This window comes from Lemur catta, chromosome 14 (genome assembly GCF_020740605.2).
Source record: "Lemur catta isolate mLemCat1 chromosome 14, mLemCat1.pri, whole genome shotgun sequence".
Lineage (NCBI taxonomy): Eukaryota > Metazoa > Chordata > Mammalia > Primates > Lemuridae > Lemur > Lemur catta.
In genome coordinates, this window is record NC_059141.1 from 1,531,887 (window position 1) to 1,548,437 (window position 16,551).

At 53.5% G+C, this 16,551-nt stretch overlaps 1 long non-coding RNA gene across 1 annotated transcript; it reads left to right on the forward strand.

Moving 5' to 3' along the window:
- Positions 1-779: 779 nt before the first annotated feature.
- On the forward strand, positions 780-15,883 carry LOC123650007. The gene is made up of 3 exons (XR_006739208.1): positions 780-831; positions 2,128-2,201; positions 15,715-15,883. It is a non-coding gene; the product is annotated as an uncharacterized LOC123650007 (long non-coding RNA).
- Positions 15,884-16,551: the final 668 nt, after the last annotated feature.

The following is a 16,551-nucleotide window of genomic DNA, read 5'->3' on the forward strand; positions in this document are numbered from 1 at the left end:
CCTGCAGAGCCCCCACTGCCCACAGCCGTGTGTCCCCTGCTCCCCAAGGTGAAGGTCATTAACACTGAACACACAGGTGTGTCCCTCTCCAGCCCTGGTCTCACCGTGCATTGGAGACGAATCCCAAGAGAAAAAAGTTTTTTGACAATATGTTAAGCTCTTTGATACTATTTAAAAAATTATTCTTCTGAATTTTTTTTTCACAATTTACAGCCTCATCAACAGGAAATAAGAATTTCCATTCATGCCTGCTGGCATAAAAAAAAATAAATAAATTTTTTTTTTTTAGAATTTCCAATACAAAAAAAACCTACTAAAGAGCACACATTTTTTTTCGCTAAATGTATTTTTCATGATTTGTTGTCAGGTATTTATTTTTAATTCATAGTTTTATAAATAAAGCTCTTTCAACATCTTGATGAATAAAATACTGTCTCTCTTGAGAATTCCCCTTCCCTTGGATAGATTTCTTTGATCAAAAGCTCAAGGCTCCTATTCCAAGTTCTTTTCTGGAAGAGATCATTGTTCCTTCACTCTTTCCCCAAACGTTGACGGGGCTCCCAGCACCCTGACGCTGCTCTAGGTTTCTCACGGTGAGAAGGGCCCCAGATTGGCAGTTGTCCCATCTGAAATGAGTTTATGCTTTTCTGTGCCTAGAGGAAGCGTCATCGTCGTCCAAGGCTCCTCTGCGCCACTGCCGTGGGAATGTCGCTGTCCCCCTGGAGGGAGGTGACGGCTCAGTCCTGCTTTAGCCCCGTCCCAGCTGCGGCCACCCTGGCCTTGCAGGAGCAGAGAAGAGAGCCAGACACCGCCCTCCCTGGCTTCCGAAAGGTAAAAAGACACATTTTTCAGATGGTGGTGCTGGGGTGTGGATGTCAAAGTTTTGTTGTAAACGTAATTTACTCTCACTGCTATTAATCACTTGGCGACATTGAAACAAACACGAACATTTTCTGTTTGAGAAGGCGGCAAGCTCTCCTGACACGGGGCACTCCTCGTAGGGCCGACTTCCAACACCACGCGTCTTCCTCGGCAACTTACACCGAGGTTGTCTGTCTGGGGGACGAGGGTTCTCTGGGGAGAAAGCCCCTTTTGGGACCTTCAAGTTGCAGCGAAGGTGTTTGTCTGATGCGGCTTGTGGAGGCGGAAGTGGCAGGGAGGCCCAGCCGAGAACCTCGGCCGGCAACCCCCGGGGGACAGAACGGGAGGCCGGGCGAGGATGATGCTGGTGCAAGCACTTTTGTTCCCACCACCGGGTGACTTGCACGTCCGTCAGAGTCTGAGAAGTGCTGGTTTCAGTCTGTGGTTGTGAACGCTCAGTGTTCAACAGAATCACTTAGAAAAAAGTGTTTTACATTCTCATGCTTGGTGCCCATTGCAAAGGTTTGTTTTTTGTTTTTTGTTGTTCAGGGGTGAGGACCTGACATCAGACTGTTGCCAGTCCCGCCTGCAGCCAGGGGTTAGAACTTCACATTGTTGACAGTCCCACCTGCAGCCAGGGGTCAGAACTTCACACTGTTGACAGTCCCGCCTGCAGCCAGGGGTCAGAACTTCACATTGTTGACAGTCCCGCCTGCAGCCAGGGGTTAGAACTTCACACTGTTGACTGTCAGGGGTCAGAACTTCACATTGTTGACAGTCCCGCCTGCAGCCAGGGGTTAGAACTTCACATTGTTGACAGTCCCGCCTGCAGCCAGGGGTTAGAACTTCACACTGTTGACTGTCAGGGGTCAGAACTTCACATTGTTGACAGTCCCGCCTGCAGCCAGGGGTTAGAACTTCACATTGTTGACAGTCCCACCTGCAGCCAGGGGTTAGAACTTCACACTGTTGACTGTCAGGGGTCAGAACTTCACATTGTTGACTGTCAGGGGTTAGAACTTCACATTGTTGACAGTCCCGCCTGCAGCCAGGGGTTAGAACTTCACATTGTTGACAGTCCCACCTGCAGCCAGGAGTTAGAACTTCACACTGTTGACTGTCAGGGGTCAGAACTTCACATTGTTGACTGTCAGGGGTTAGAACTTCACATTGTTGACAGTCCCGCCTGCAGCCGGGGGTCAGAACCCAGGGCTGGACGCCTGAGCTGTCCCTGCTTCGTGTCAACACCCCCTCATCTCCATCCAGGTCACAGAGCTGTATCCAAATCAAGAACAGTTTGGACCATCAAATGGTGACTCAGAAACACCCTGGAAAAGTGGGTAAGTGAGCGGCACTGGTGAGCCCAAGCAGGAGAACAGGATTAAATGTGCATTCTGGCGTATTTAGGAAACAGGGGCCATTTAATTTCTCAATGTACTGGTGGTAAAATAAAACCAACAAATGTGACTGGTTCCCTCCCTGGCGTTCTGTCTTGCAGTGTGGATAAATTTAATGTCACAGTGCTTTCAAGCCCTGATAGATTTTATAACTATGATAAAATTTTGACAAGAAATAAATTTTGATTCAGGTTTGGTTTTATTTGGAGGTTATAACTGATAGCATCTTAAAGTGCCTGGAATTATGTTACTGAGATTCTGTGGATCTCCTTGGTTTACGGCTGCACCACTGCCCACGGAGGCGCCTGGAGGCCCCTGGGAGCACCGTGTCACGTGGGCGTGTCCTGGGGACGCTGCCCGGCTGCCCCCGGGAAAAGCGTTCTGAGAGCGTCTTGGACAGTCACCGGGAGAGCGATTGTCACTCACCCCTGACGTCCTACGGGGACTAACTGCAGAAGGGGGGGGCTTCTCCTGTCAACACTCGTTGGCCTGACTCAACTGCCACTTCTCATCCGCTGGTGACCAGCACAAGGTCTCGTCCTCCCCAGGGGCTGCAGTTGGTGCCGTCTTGCACCATCAGCCCAGCAGGCAGGTGGGGAGAGTTACCTGGCAGGGGGCAGGGGTGAAGCTGGGGCGTGGGGGGTCCCAGGTGCTGGGACCACCAGGCTGAGTTGAGAGCAAGGTTGGATCTGCAGAATGGCTTGGGCAGGGAAGAGGGTGAGCACAGGGAGGCACTTCAGCCTTTGATTGGAAGGAAGGGGAGTCCCAACCCGGACTGTGCTTAGCATGGGTGTTAATGACCATCGGGTATGAATCGCCTTCGTTAAGGGCAATTGTGGTACCAGCTTAGGCCAACCCCTTTCCCACAGGTGCAAAGTAAGACAAAGTTATTTTAAAATAAGGCAGCATAGAAACAACAGCCGAGCAGCTGGAGGCCTGAGGGGGCGGCAGGGAGTTCACCTCCCGTCACTCGTGTTTTCCTGTAAGCGAAGCGATCGCTGCACACACGCCAGCTCTGGTGGTTCTCGGAAATTCAATTTTGGTATCAGAGGGAGTTTACTAAAGCCCTTTTAAAAGTGTCAGCAGCAGGAGAATGTTTTTGTTCAAATATCCTGACAAAGCCAAGAGATCAGCAGGGGAGGAATCGGAGCAAGATTAACTGCAAACCCAGGGAGCTGGCTGGTCCCCACCCGGAGCCCCCACCGCCCCACCCCTCCTACCGCAGGCGTTAAATGTGACCTGCGAAGTGCCACCTTCCTGCAGACTATGGGGAGGGAGCTTGTCCCTGAGAATGAGGCTCGTGGTTCCTCCTTCCTGGCGGAGACCATGCAGCCACCGGGCATTGGCACTGCTGGCGTGAAGTCCTGGGCTGAGAATGTCCATCATCTACTGGATGTTTTTTCACAGGATAATATTTTCCCAACACGTCTCGGTTGTAGGTTTCTATTCTCCAAACTCCTGGGTGAAGCAAATGACTGCCAAAAAAAAAAAAATAATAATAATAACAACAGCTTTTTTTCACATTAAAAAAAAAAGTTCTGCGTTAGGCTCGCAGAATCCCACGCAGCCAAGATTCACGTCCTCCCGTGAGAAAGGACTTGAGCTGGTTGCCGATGCCTCAAAATCTCAGCGCGGCGTCTCCCCCCAGTGGGGCCGTGGCCGCGAAGAGACCCCCAGGACAGCTCTCGTCTCCCTGAGCTGCCACAGACTCCACTCTTCTCGCTTTATGTATTTTACTTCGAGGGAAAAATGGTGCCTGACTTCCACTGTTTAAAAAAAACCAGGAAATACGAGAAAAAGTGGTTTCCCAGTGTGTGCAGCAGCGGCTTCCGTGTGACAGAACACGTGAGTGAACGTCCACACCCAGGACGGCCCGTGGTGTGGGCGGGTTGAGGGCTGGGGGGTCTTGGCAGCAGCAGAAGCGGCCGCGTGGCCTAGCAATCCCGCGCAGCCTGCCCAGGCGCCGGGCGGGCGGGAAGGGGAGGGAGCGCACGGGCCTTCGTCGGGCAGCTGCTGTCCCCTTTGTCCATCACCTCAGAACGCGGGACTCGGAATTGCGGCGGGAGCGGCCTGGAGCTCGCCCCGCTTCCTCCCAAGGCCAGGAGGCCGTGTCGGGCTGGACGCTGGGTCTTCTGCCCTGAGCACAACGCCCCGGTGCGTGGCAGGTGCCGTGGGCACAGGCTGCTGAGTGGGCATCTCTGCGGGGGGCAGCCAGGGGCAGGGGGAGCCTTGGGCGCGACTCAGAGCCGGAGAAAGAGTGCTGGCCTCGCGAGCAAGGCAACGGCACGGCAACGACCCCTCCCCGACGCTGGCTCCCGTGTAGAGGGCCAAGGGCGTGGATGGGTGGAAGAACACGGCTCTTCCATGGGAAATCCCAGGATTTTAGCCAGAGGTAGAGGAGCCAGACGACTGTGGAGGCTACAACGTCAACCGCGGAGACCCTGGCGGACGGTCGGCCCCCCTCAGGGATTCTGAGGGTGCAGGAGGCCCCGGGCAGGGCAGCCACAGCCCCCGAAGCCCCTCTGTGTGCGACTCGCTCCATCAGATGTGGGGGCACCACTGGGACAATGCAAAGCCCTCCAGAGCAAGCCCACGACACTGCAGTTCACAAGGATGACCACCGTGGAAAGTCAGGAAACACCTTTCTCTGAGATGCCTTCCCTGCAAGAAGCAAAGTCGGTTGGAATATTTGTGCTTTTTCTCCACGAGGGTGCAGAGGTCTGAGCAAGCACTCACAAAGAGCAAAGTAACCAGAAAAACAATCGCACAGAGAGAAATGAAAATTGTGCGACTGGAAACCACGCAGAAGCCGTGAATGGCGGACTGGACACAGAGCTGCAGGAGACCGTCCGACAGCCAAAGAAGAGAGAAGAGGTTAAAATATGAAAGAAAGGGCAGAAGGTGACTGAAGGAAAGTCTGGAAGATCCGACGTGCGCGGCCGAAGGGTGCAACAGGCGCTGGGGGACGGCTGTTCGCGGGCAGAGTTCTGCAGTGAGCGGCTCCTCTGGAACAGAGTCCTGCAGCACAAATGCAAGTTCAAGGCCCGATTGCCGCAGCGGGTTTAGCGTGTTCCCAACCGTGAGCTGTGGCCAAAGCCTGGTGAGGGAAGCAGGAGCAGAGTGGATGAGGCCGTGCCCGGCGGGGGTAGGATGGTGGGGAGCAGCCGGGCTGTGCTGCGGAGCTCAGCTTCCTGCAGCCTGAAACAGCGTCTGACGTGCAGGTGAAGAAGGTGAGGAGCCCCCAGCGCCTGTGATGCGTGGCTGGGCCTGCAGGACGTCACGCTGAGCTCACAGGCAGGGCAGAAGGGCTCGCAGGGGCCGGGCGGGCGGAGGCGGAGGGGCCGGGCCGGGCCCAGACTCTCAGCTAGAAGGTGGACGCGTCTTGGGCCCTGCACAGCGAGCTGCCGGCAGGGAACAAGGTGTCGCACACCCGACATGCGCGAAGGGAGCCGACCCCGGGTGTTCCTACCACACAGAGAAAGGTGACGCCGTGGGCGATGGGTATGTTAATTAGCTTGACTGTGGGGTCGTGTCACAGCGTATACACATCAAAACATCACTTTGTACACCTCAAATATATACAGTTTTTTATTTGAAAAAAACAAGAACGTACAATTTCAAAAAGAAGGTAACTGCAGTGGGTGCTGTGATGTGCCCCCAGGTGCCCCGTGGGGAGCAAGGGTGTGTCCCCAGCGGCCTCAGTGCTCCCAACGATGGCCCGGGAAGCCCTATGCAGGGATCCTGGGCCGAAGGAAGCTCCTTGCCCAAGGTCACACCTCCTTGCCAAGGTCGCACCTCCTCCTGGGCAGCCCTGGTCCCAGCCCAGCCCCAACCCAGGTCTGTCCCCGCTCGGAGCTCCCCACGGGTTGGCTGAGGCCTTCCTGAGACCATGTCGCGGCCCATGTCCTCCCTTGCACACGGGTTACGCCAGGAGCATCCTGAGTACATGGTTCAGGGGACGCCACCTGTGACAAGGGCTGTGGCCACCATGAAAGGACGTATTGCAGTGGGGACACGGAGAGGTGGAGGGTCCCAAAGCCCTTGGGGCCAGTCCAGGAGAGAGAGGAAGTCAGCTTGGACCTGAGTGGCTGGAGTGAAAAAGCAAATGTGTGACCTACGCCAAAGGCAGAGCAGACGGGACTCACCCAAGCCAGTCGTGTCCAGCTGCCGTCACATGGCAGGAACATGTGATCCAACCTGTAATCCGGGTGGGGGGTGGGGCCCCACGTGGCCCATCACCTTCCACCAAAGGACAGTCCAAGGGCATCTAGGACATGACGCTCGCTGTCCCAGAGTGAAAGCTCTCAGGGCTCAGCACGTGGGGTCTTCACACCTGCTCCCAGGGTAAACTGAGCCAGGCCTCCCCTTGGCTGCCCCAGGTGAGCATAGGGAAGCGACCAGCCAGGTTGAGCTCTGCGTCTCTCTGAAGATGTCACTGTCCTGACATCTGGGGAACGTTCTGCCTTTACCTCCCACCAGCCTGGGTCCCGGCTCCAGGCCTCCATGCCTGCTCTGAGGTTGGGCCCAAAAAAACAGGAATTTTTATGGAAGTCGACTTTACTCTGGTCCTTTCTAGCTGTGATGTTTGAAGGAGCACAGAATATAAGAGCTGCAAACATGCATAGAGAAAATGAAGTGAGATCCCTTATTTTTCAACCGCAGAACTGAGGCCTGGAGAGTTGGGGTGGGTTTGTGAGCCTCACCCGGCCAATTGCTGGTGGAGCTGGCGTCGGACATCCGCCTCCTGACCCCTGGCACCTGCAGCCCTGCCAGGCCCGCCCCGCTCCTTCCCTGGTGCTCTCAGCGATCTTGCGACCAGAAGTCCAGGCGGCAGGTCACGCACCAGCACGCCACAGATGGGGTTTATTAGCGCCGGCTAATTGCTTTCTCTCGTCAAGGGACGCCATTCAGTGGGTTACCAGGCAACTAGTTAGAACTGCAGCACCTCTTTCTGCGATTCCACAAAGTGCAATGACACGTTACAAGTTAATTTATTTACCAATCTTCCAACGAAGGTGCAAATCTCAAAAATATTTTAAGATTTAAAAGCGGGGCGATGGAGAGCAGAATGTGTGTGAGCCTGCAGCGTTCCCTCCTCCAGGCACGGACACTGTGTCACTATGGACATTTATTCCAGAGTGAGGCCCGTGTGGCCACAGGTGCTTCTGAGATGCCTCCTCTCCTGCTCGGCGCCGGCCCTGTGGATGTGCCGGCCGTCTGTGGTGGCGTCCCGGGTGCCAGGCACACGCTGCGCCTGCCGCGCTGGCCACGGGAGCCAGGCCCCAGAGCACCGCGCCTCAGAGGCTGCAGAAGGGTCCCGGAGGAGGGTGCGTGGGACCCGGGGCAGCTCAACAGCTGGCCGGTGCGGCTGTGACCGTTCGGCACCAGAAGAGCAGAAGGTGGCTGATTTCAAGCCACCAGAAGCATTTCCTCTTGTTTCTGCACACGGGCTGCAGGGAAGGGCCCGGGGGGGCCAGGCCGGGCTCCGCAGCGTCCAGAAACGGGGCAGGTGGAGGGGGCAGCGGGCCTCACTGCACACTGCAGCACTGAGCCCTCCTCCCTCCGTTCCGCTTGCTCTGTGTGGTCCCAACATTTTTAAAATACAATGTCTCGAATCTACAGAAAAGTTAACAAACAGTGCAATGATGCACCTTCACATAGATTCACCAACTCTTGATATTTTCCCAGATTAGATCAATCTTTCTTCTTCTCTCTCTTTCTTTTCTTTTTTTCTCTCTCTTTTTACTTACATACACACAGATATAATTTTTATTTTATATAATTTATGTTTATTATTTTCTGAAGAATTTCAAAGCAACGTTAGACATCCCATCACTTTACCTCTGAATATCTTACGTAGCAGCTCTGTCCTGGGAACAAGGACATCCTGCCACAGCCTCGGTGCCGCAGCCAGGCTCCTGGAACCCCGTCTTCCCCTGATAACCGTAGTTTGCGTGAAAATTTCCCTGTTGCCTCAGCAATGTTCTTTAAGGCTGTTTTTCCCTCTAAGTTCAGTATTGTTTTAATTTCACGTCTGAATTTCGTAGTTATATCCTCGTGGTCTCCTGTAGACACACCCGAGCGTCTTCTGTGACTTTGACTGTTCTTTTCGTCTCTGTGGACACTGAGTTTTTGAGGCGTCCGAGGATCTTATTATGTCTTTTAAACATAGAAATGGTTTTACGTCTTCTCTCAATAATAATGTTTCAAATTGTTTTGCTAATTGCATTGGTTAATGCCACGAATAGAATATAGCCTTAACTAGTCCTGGAAACCGGGGGAGACCCGGCTTTTTCCTGACCTTACGGAAGTGCTGTGTCCCCTTCTGGTCCCTCCTGTGCTGTGTTTGTGCTGGGGACGCATCTGTCAACTCGATTGCGTTGAGGGCATGATCAGGCGCGAACGGTATTGCATTTCGTCAAAGGATATTTTAGTGTCTGTGGAGATAACTACATAATGTTTATCGTTAGATCCATTAATATGGAGAATCATATTAATAGTTTTCCTAAGATTGAACCATCATTGTCGTATTGGAATCAATCACACATGTTTAAAATATGTTACTGTTTTAATGAATGTTTGATTCTATTTGCTAGTATTTTATGATTTTTTACATAAGTAGTCATGTATTGGTCTTTTGTTACCTTTCTTGTGCTATTTTTAAAAGGCGTGGGTGTCAATGTTGTATTTCCTTCATGAAGATAACTTAGATTTCCTTTTTGCTATCTTTTTTCCTTCCTGTATCTACTTTTCAAAGGGTTTGTAGAATTCTCCCAAGACACCATTTTGGGCCTGGTAGTTTTGTGTGTGATTTCACTGACGTTGTGGAAACTAGTTTGTTTAATCTTTCCTTCTCCTTTGGGGTCCATTTTGGTAAATTATATTTTCTTGGAAAGTTTTTTCTTGCTCAGGTTTTTGAAATATATTTGCAGGAAGTTGTGCAAAGTAGCTCCTTGTGATTTGTTTAACGCCCACTTTTCAATGGTTATTTCTCCTTTGTAATTTATTATTTTGTATAATTGCATTTTCTCACTTTTAAAAATTAGATTATCTAGCTTCTGTATTATTTTTTACCCAAAGAACTGGTATTTTTTTCCTTTTTTATACATTCCTCTATTTTTTGTTTTCTACTTCACTGGTTTGTGCTTTTATCTTTATTTTTCCTTCTTTTGGTAAACTTTATTGCCCTATTTTTGTCCTTTTGAGTTTGGAATTTACTTTTTTGTTATTTTATTTTTATTCATATCTAAGACTACGAATTTTCTTCTGCCCACTGTTTTAATTGTATTCCATAGATTCTGATATGTCATGTTTCCAGTGTGGCCATTTTTCAGAAATTCTGCAATTTTGGACTGCATTTACCTTCCCCAGGGAGCTGTTGATGATAGAGTTTTTAAATATCCAGAAGGAAGAACCTGCTAGAGTCACTACTTTTATTGCATCATGAATACTGTTTACATTACTTTCATTCCATGGAAACACTTGCCACTTTTCTCTGACCTAACATATGGCTGATTTCTTTCTTCAGTTTTTTGCAGATTTGCTGAGTTGCAGTTGATACACAATGAGCTGCACACGTGTAAACTGTATAATTTAATCAATGTTGCTTACTTCTGTGCACACCTGTGAACTGGCTTCCGCCATCAAAGCTCCGATCGTATCCGCCACCCTCACAAGCTTCCTCGCGCCCTGCCCACGGCGCTCCTTGTCGACCGCGGGTGTGTCCTCTCAGCACCGACTGCGCCTCCCGAGGCCGCTGCCGCGTCCCCTCAGTGTCTGTGCTGCCCCCGGTTTCCGCCCGGTGCCTCCCCCGTAGCAGCTGCTGGGTGGGCCTGTGCGGACGCTTTGTGTGGGAACCTCGGCTAACAGCCCCTCTGCCTCGACCTCCCCCTCGTCACCCACAAGTCATTCTGAAGCCCACGGGGTCTTCGTCGCCTGCTTTGAGGTGAGTGAACTGCCCACAGTGCCCTGGGGGCTTGTGGAGCATGATGACCTAATGTGTCCCTCCCGATGGTGACAGATGTGACAGACGTAGCAACAGACAGGAGAGGTGATGGCAGATCCTGTGCAGCAAGCAAAAAACAAAATATTTGTTGCACAGCTTTTTAAAGCGTCATTCCTGTTTGCAAACGCTGTGCCACAGCACGTGTCAGCCGAGTGCTCCTCCAGCACAGAGAACCGAGCGAGCGGAAGCTCTTAGCCGCGGTGCCCGCTGTGGCTGTGGCTTCGTCACGGCCCCGAGGTTCCCACGTGCCGTGGGTGGTGACCAAGCTGTTCACTTCACTCCAGACTTGGAGCAGAGCAGCCAGGCAGGCAGGGAGCAAAGGGGAAAGGGTGTGAGCCTACATTAAGCATCCACGGTATGCCAGTCACTGGGCTCAGTGATGTTTATTCCATTTTGGTCAATATTCACAAGAACCCCCAGAACTGTCCGCGTTTCACGCACAGAAGGGCAGACTCAGGACACACACGTGACTTGCCCACGTTCACACGGTCTGTGGTCCGCAGAGCTCGGGTTTATCGAATCTGCTCAGTGATTGCGTCATTGTTGAACGTAGGCGTGGGAGGAAATGGCAGGTGGACAAGACCAGGCAAAGTCCCAGCACAGGCGGAGAAGGCGGCCTGTGTTTCTCCCCCGGGACGTCCTACGTGATGGTTGGAGGCGGGGAGAACTGAGGGCCTCTCGAAGACCTCCAGGCAGGGGATGTGAGGGAACCGTCTCTCCTCTCTTCTCTGGGGAAAGGCGCCTGCCCCCCAGGCAGGGCCTGGAAAGGGACGGAGGGTCACAGCAGGGCGGCTGTGGCTGGGCTTGGTAACGGGGCTTTGGAGGAGACAGATCTGGGGTTGAGTCCTGGGTCTGTCACTCACTGTGTGCGACCCTGGACAAGAGGGCTGTTCTGAGGACCAGCAGCGCCACGGAGAGTGGACCATCGGTGGCCGGCACATGGTCAGAGCTGAATGACCATCAGCTGCCTCCACTGTCCACCCCAACGGGGTCTCAGAGCTCGACGTGGCGGCCCCGAGCGGTGGACGTGGGCAGAGGCGTGTGGGGGGAAGCACGAGGAAGTGCCGCGGCCTCTGCAGACACTGCTCGTGGGGACACACGTGTGCTTGTCTAAGCAACAAGAGCACGCGAAGGACACGCCCTCTCCACCCTCAGCCCCGGCAGAGCCCCTGACCCCGTGCCCTGTGGGACCGTCCCAGGAGAATGTCATCGCCACAAGCCACATTCACCTTCTTTGTCTAACCCGACATTCTTACTTGTTCTTTATCTTACGCACGAGAGCCCTTCGGGACAAGCTTCCTTCCAAATCACCGTCGCATTCTCATCTCCACACCTGTTCGCGTCTCTTCCCCTGCTTCTCCTTAAAATGTTCTGGTTCTTATCCTGGGGTCCCGGCTTCCAGGAGTTCACGGACCCTGGAAGTAAATGTACAACTCAGTGCGTGCATGTGTGTGCGTGTGTGTGTGTCTGTGTACACGTGTGTGTGCGTGCACGTGCATGTGTGTGTTTGTGTGTGCACGTGTTGTATTTCTGGGTGGGGGAAATTCATAGCTTGCTTTGGATTTTCAAGAAATACTGCTTTAGATGGTTTCAAATATACCCCAATTATTAAACATCTCCTAATTGTATTGTTTCGCACTGTTAGTCTGAACCTCTCACAGTGCCCTTGGAGGTAAGCAGAGACAAAAGCTTCTCTCAGATAAAGGGAGCGTGTGTTGGTCTTGGTTTCTCCCCCGCAGGTGGAAGGGGCAAGTGACTTTCGGTTTGTTCTCAGGTGCGGCAACCTGTGTTCTCTGAGCTGGCGGTTCCCAGTGTGTCATGCCCTGGTCCCACCAGCGAACTTGTTTAAAAGGCAAATTCTCAGTCCCCGCCCCAGACCAGCCAAACCAGCAACTCGGGGCTGAGGCTGGCGGCGTCCGGTCCGGCACAGCCCGGCGGTGCGGCGCTCGCCCGGGTAAGGGTGCCCAGGGAGGCGGCAGTGCCAGGAAGGAGGGGCCGGAGCCGGGCACGCGGCCGCCTCCTGCCGCACTGCGCTCCGCATTCATCTGAGTCATCCATGCTAAGTGACCTCTTTGTATTCCTAAAATGTTTAAAACCCATCTGCTTATTTGGCCTGTGGAGGGAATTTGTTTTTTATAGTTAATATCAATATATTGAAGCTCTGCAGGCAGAGAAAATGATTTTCATATTTCACACACATAACAAATGAGCTGCTGCAACTGGAAGCCGCGTCCCCGGAGGCGCCGACTCCGCACAGCAAACAGTCATCTGTTTTGCTCATAAGCATTTGTCAACACGCTAGAAGACGTCCCTGGTACCAGCCTCAGTTGCTGTTTGGCAAACACTCCGCAGCGCTTCCCGGCCCGAGAGAGTTCCGTCCCGCGGCCAGCGCCCGCCTCTCGGACTCTTCACCGCGGACTCTCCTCCGCCAGGGAGGGGCTCCCTGGGTCCTCCGAGCCCCCTGGGCCCTGCCCCCGGCCCACTGGGCTTGGATTTTCTCTCATCCCGGGCAGGGTGGCCCCTGCTCCCTGCCTTCAGGCCTGGGAGGGGGACCAGGTCCCTGCACTTGACAGTCCCCGGCCTGTGCCTCGTACTGGTTCCCCCAACCCTGCTGTCCCCTCTCCAGACACATCACCCACCGCGTTTCCCCAACTTCCTGGCTCAGCGTGTCCTCCGCTCAGGCTGGAATCCTGAGTGAGCCAAGTTTTTCCCCTGCAGGTTTGGTTTTATTTTTGGAGACAACTCTATGCCGTTTTGATGCGATTTGCCCCGTGACTGCAGATCCCAAGACAGTTAAGGGATCGGTAAATTTACCTGAGTGGCTGGAAATGCCCCAGTGTCGCTCCTGGACGTGGAAAATCTGTGTATTTGTGGTAAAATTCAGCGGCATCCTGCAACGCTCCCGTCTCGAACTGCAGGCGCCTGTGCAGACCGGGCACGTGTGGTGTGTGGGGGACGGAGGCGCCTCGTCCCGAGCGCTCAGTGGGGGATTCTTTGTGGAATATTCCGATGAGCTTCTCTCCATATAACAAGCCCAGCTCAGGCCTTACCCGCCCCAGGCTTCCCGTAAGGTTGTCAGAAGCGACCTCCCTGTCCCCGAACTCCACACGCCTGTATGATGCCCTAATAACCGTGTTCGCGTGCTTGGCGTGTCTCCCTGCAGGTCTGTAAACGTCCCGCACGAGTGACCTAGTTATGTGCCAGGTGGGTGGGCAGGAAGCCTGGCCGGGTGACACTCAGCAGTGTCCCTGTCGCCTGACTTGGCCGGTGGGTGACTTTTGTAAAGTGGTTTTGAACACTCACGTTCTTTCCTGCGTTCTGAGAGCACGAAGATGGATGCTACGTTGTCTAGTTAGCCACCGAAAGATTTGCATTCTATGACATTGAAAATACCGGGGGAATTTTCATTTCCCTGTAGCGTGTACACTTACCAAGGGTCCAACTTATCATTCTAAGAGGAGTAAGAGTCAATACTCATGATCACCTAGTGTCGCTGCAGCCTGAACTATAATTAAGAAAGATTTGGATTAATCAGAATGGAATTCCTCACAAAAGCACAACTTTTTTCACAAAATTATTTCCCCTTTTCTTTGTTTTGGATGCAGACATCAGTGTTAGGTAGCGTTGTCTCCTCTTTCCCTGACTGTGTCCACGCACCTTGACGCCAGCTGCCCCGTGAGGGAGCGAAGGCTTCGGTCTCGATGTCCCGCACAGCCTGTCTGCCCTGCAGGGACAGGTTAGTGCTGAAGTCCGGGATTCTTCCCATCTAACAGAACAAAAGGAATCTAAGATTACGTAGCCTCGTTCCACCCGTGGTACTACGTTCCTGGAGCTAAGGATTGCCCGGGGGACACCGGGAAGGAGGAGTGAGAACTGGTGCCCGGGGGACACCGGGAAGGAGGAGTGAGAACTGGTGTTGGCTCAGTCCCATCGCTGACGTGGCCTCCCCGCTCCTACCACAGGGAGTATCGGCCTGGAGAGCTTGGGCGGAGGAGGTGTGAAACACACGCTCACTCACACACACGCCCCAAACACACATGCACACACTCACACTCATTCTCACACTCACACCCCAAACACATATGCACACACACTCACACACGCTCACATTCACACACGCACACCCCAAACACACATGCACACACTCACACTCACACCCACACTCTCACACTCACACACGCACACCCCAAACACACATGCACACACACACTCACACACACACTCTCACACTCACGCACACACCCAAACACATATGCACACACACAATCACATGCACTCTCACATTCACACACACACGCTCACATGTCGCTCTGACACCTCACTCACACTCACACTCACACTCACACACCTGCTCACACACACAACCAGGACTAACTTGAAGAAACGTGAGCTTCTTTGGTCTCGTGTCAGCGATCAGCGGAACTGTAGGTCCCTGGTCCCAGTTACTCCTGGTCTCAGCCATGGTCAGGTTGGGGGGCAGACGTCCTGGTCGTAAGGCACCTCGTCTCTCTGCCCTGCTGTCTTCCAGCCCCCAACTCGCCTGTCCCCCAGGCACCATCCCCCTTTCAATATCCTCCTGACACCCCAGGCCCCCTGGCCTGCTCAGAGGCCTGCAGCAGGGCTGCCTTCCGGAAGCTAGCGGGGCCGATGCCTCCAGGTGATTGTCCTTGTCCCCACAGCAGGACCTGGCCGTCACGCGGCAGAGCTCCCATCAAGGGCTGGGTGCTGGGGGTTGGAAGGGTGTGGGGCAGAGACCCCGTCTCTGAGGCAGGAGGGAGGACCCTGGTGCAGGCCCCTCACCAGGCTACTCAGGAGTCTGCAGGGGACAGGCAGCGAGAGCCGCACACCTGTCACCCGGAGCCAGGCCAAGGCCAGGGAGGCGGCAGCGCTTCTGCGTTAGTGACATGGCCCTTGCAGGGCTGGCCCGGCGTGTGCTGCTGTCCGCGGTGCCGGCACAGCCCCCCAGTTATGGCAGGACCGGAACACAGCCCTCCAGCTGCACAGCAGGGGAGGCTTGAAGCCGTAAACAATAAATCCCCGCATAGCTTCTGTCTGAAAGGAACAGGGGAAGCAGCTTGGGGCAAGGCTGAAACTGCAGAACATCTTTCTGGAAAACAAGCAGTTGGAAGGGCCCTGTGGCCTCCCGACAGCACAGGGAGGGGTCGGAGTTACCAACATGCCCGGGACGCAGGAGTGTCTTTGAACACCCCCGGCGCAGGGATCTCTGTGGGCTTCATGGGCAGACTCTCTCCCTGAGGATTTCGATTCCAACATCTCCACCCCTAAATCAAGTTAGAGAGAGATTTTGGCGGCCACCCCTCACCAAGTGATTCAGGAAGGCCCCCTACCTAGAATGGAAGTGTGGGCTGTAAAATTCAAGGCAAAGAATCTGAAAAATCACAGCATCAATTTGCTTTCACAAGTCCCTAACGTCCCTGCTCTGTCATCCAGCCCTGCCATGTGCAAGCAAGCTGGGAACTGTCGGAGACGTGACTGCAGAGCCCAGACCCCCACAGGCGATGGGGAGGGAGCTCACCCCGGAGAGGAAGACTGTGAGTCGGATCCCCATGGACATGACAGAGGAACTGCATGGGGAGGCCGGTGAGAATGTGAATGGTCGACCACGTTCCCTTGATCCTAGGGTTGCATCCTGTGTGCACTGGGAATTTTAGGGGAACACTGAATCCAAGCTTGTACCTGGGCACCCCCAAACCCAGACTTTTATTCCTGGCTGGTTGCTCTAATATTGTGATGTTAGCAAGTATTGCAGTATCCAATACCGAGGGTACTGGATTATTGATGTATCCAATCCCAGCACAGCTGGGCAGAGTTCTCAGCATCTTGGCCTCTCAAACCCCAAAGGACTTTTTGTACTGACTGTGCTTCTGATGTTCTGTTATTTTGTTCCCATGTGCAATTTCACGTATGTGGCAGCGTGGGGAGGCCAGAGGCTCACGTGATGGGACTAGTCTGCTACAGCCACTGATGCAAATGCCCTCCCTTCACTGCTGAGATGAGATGACATCACCAGCCTCCCTGACACTAAATAAAAAGTTACCTTATCCAAACACGGTGTCTCCTGGACGTTTGTACAGACCGGAACCTTCACTCCAGGGAAGCTTCCATCGCCCGTCCTGTGTCTGAAGGGACAGAGAACAATGTGCCCTTTGGTGGCCATGTACATGTGGATCATATACAATTTCACATCATGGATTTTCCGTGGGTTTCGTCAGAGTCCAAGGTCCAACTTGGATATCGACTTGCTCGGTGGTGTCTACCTGGAAAGCA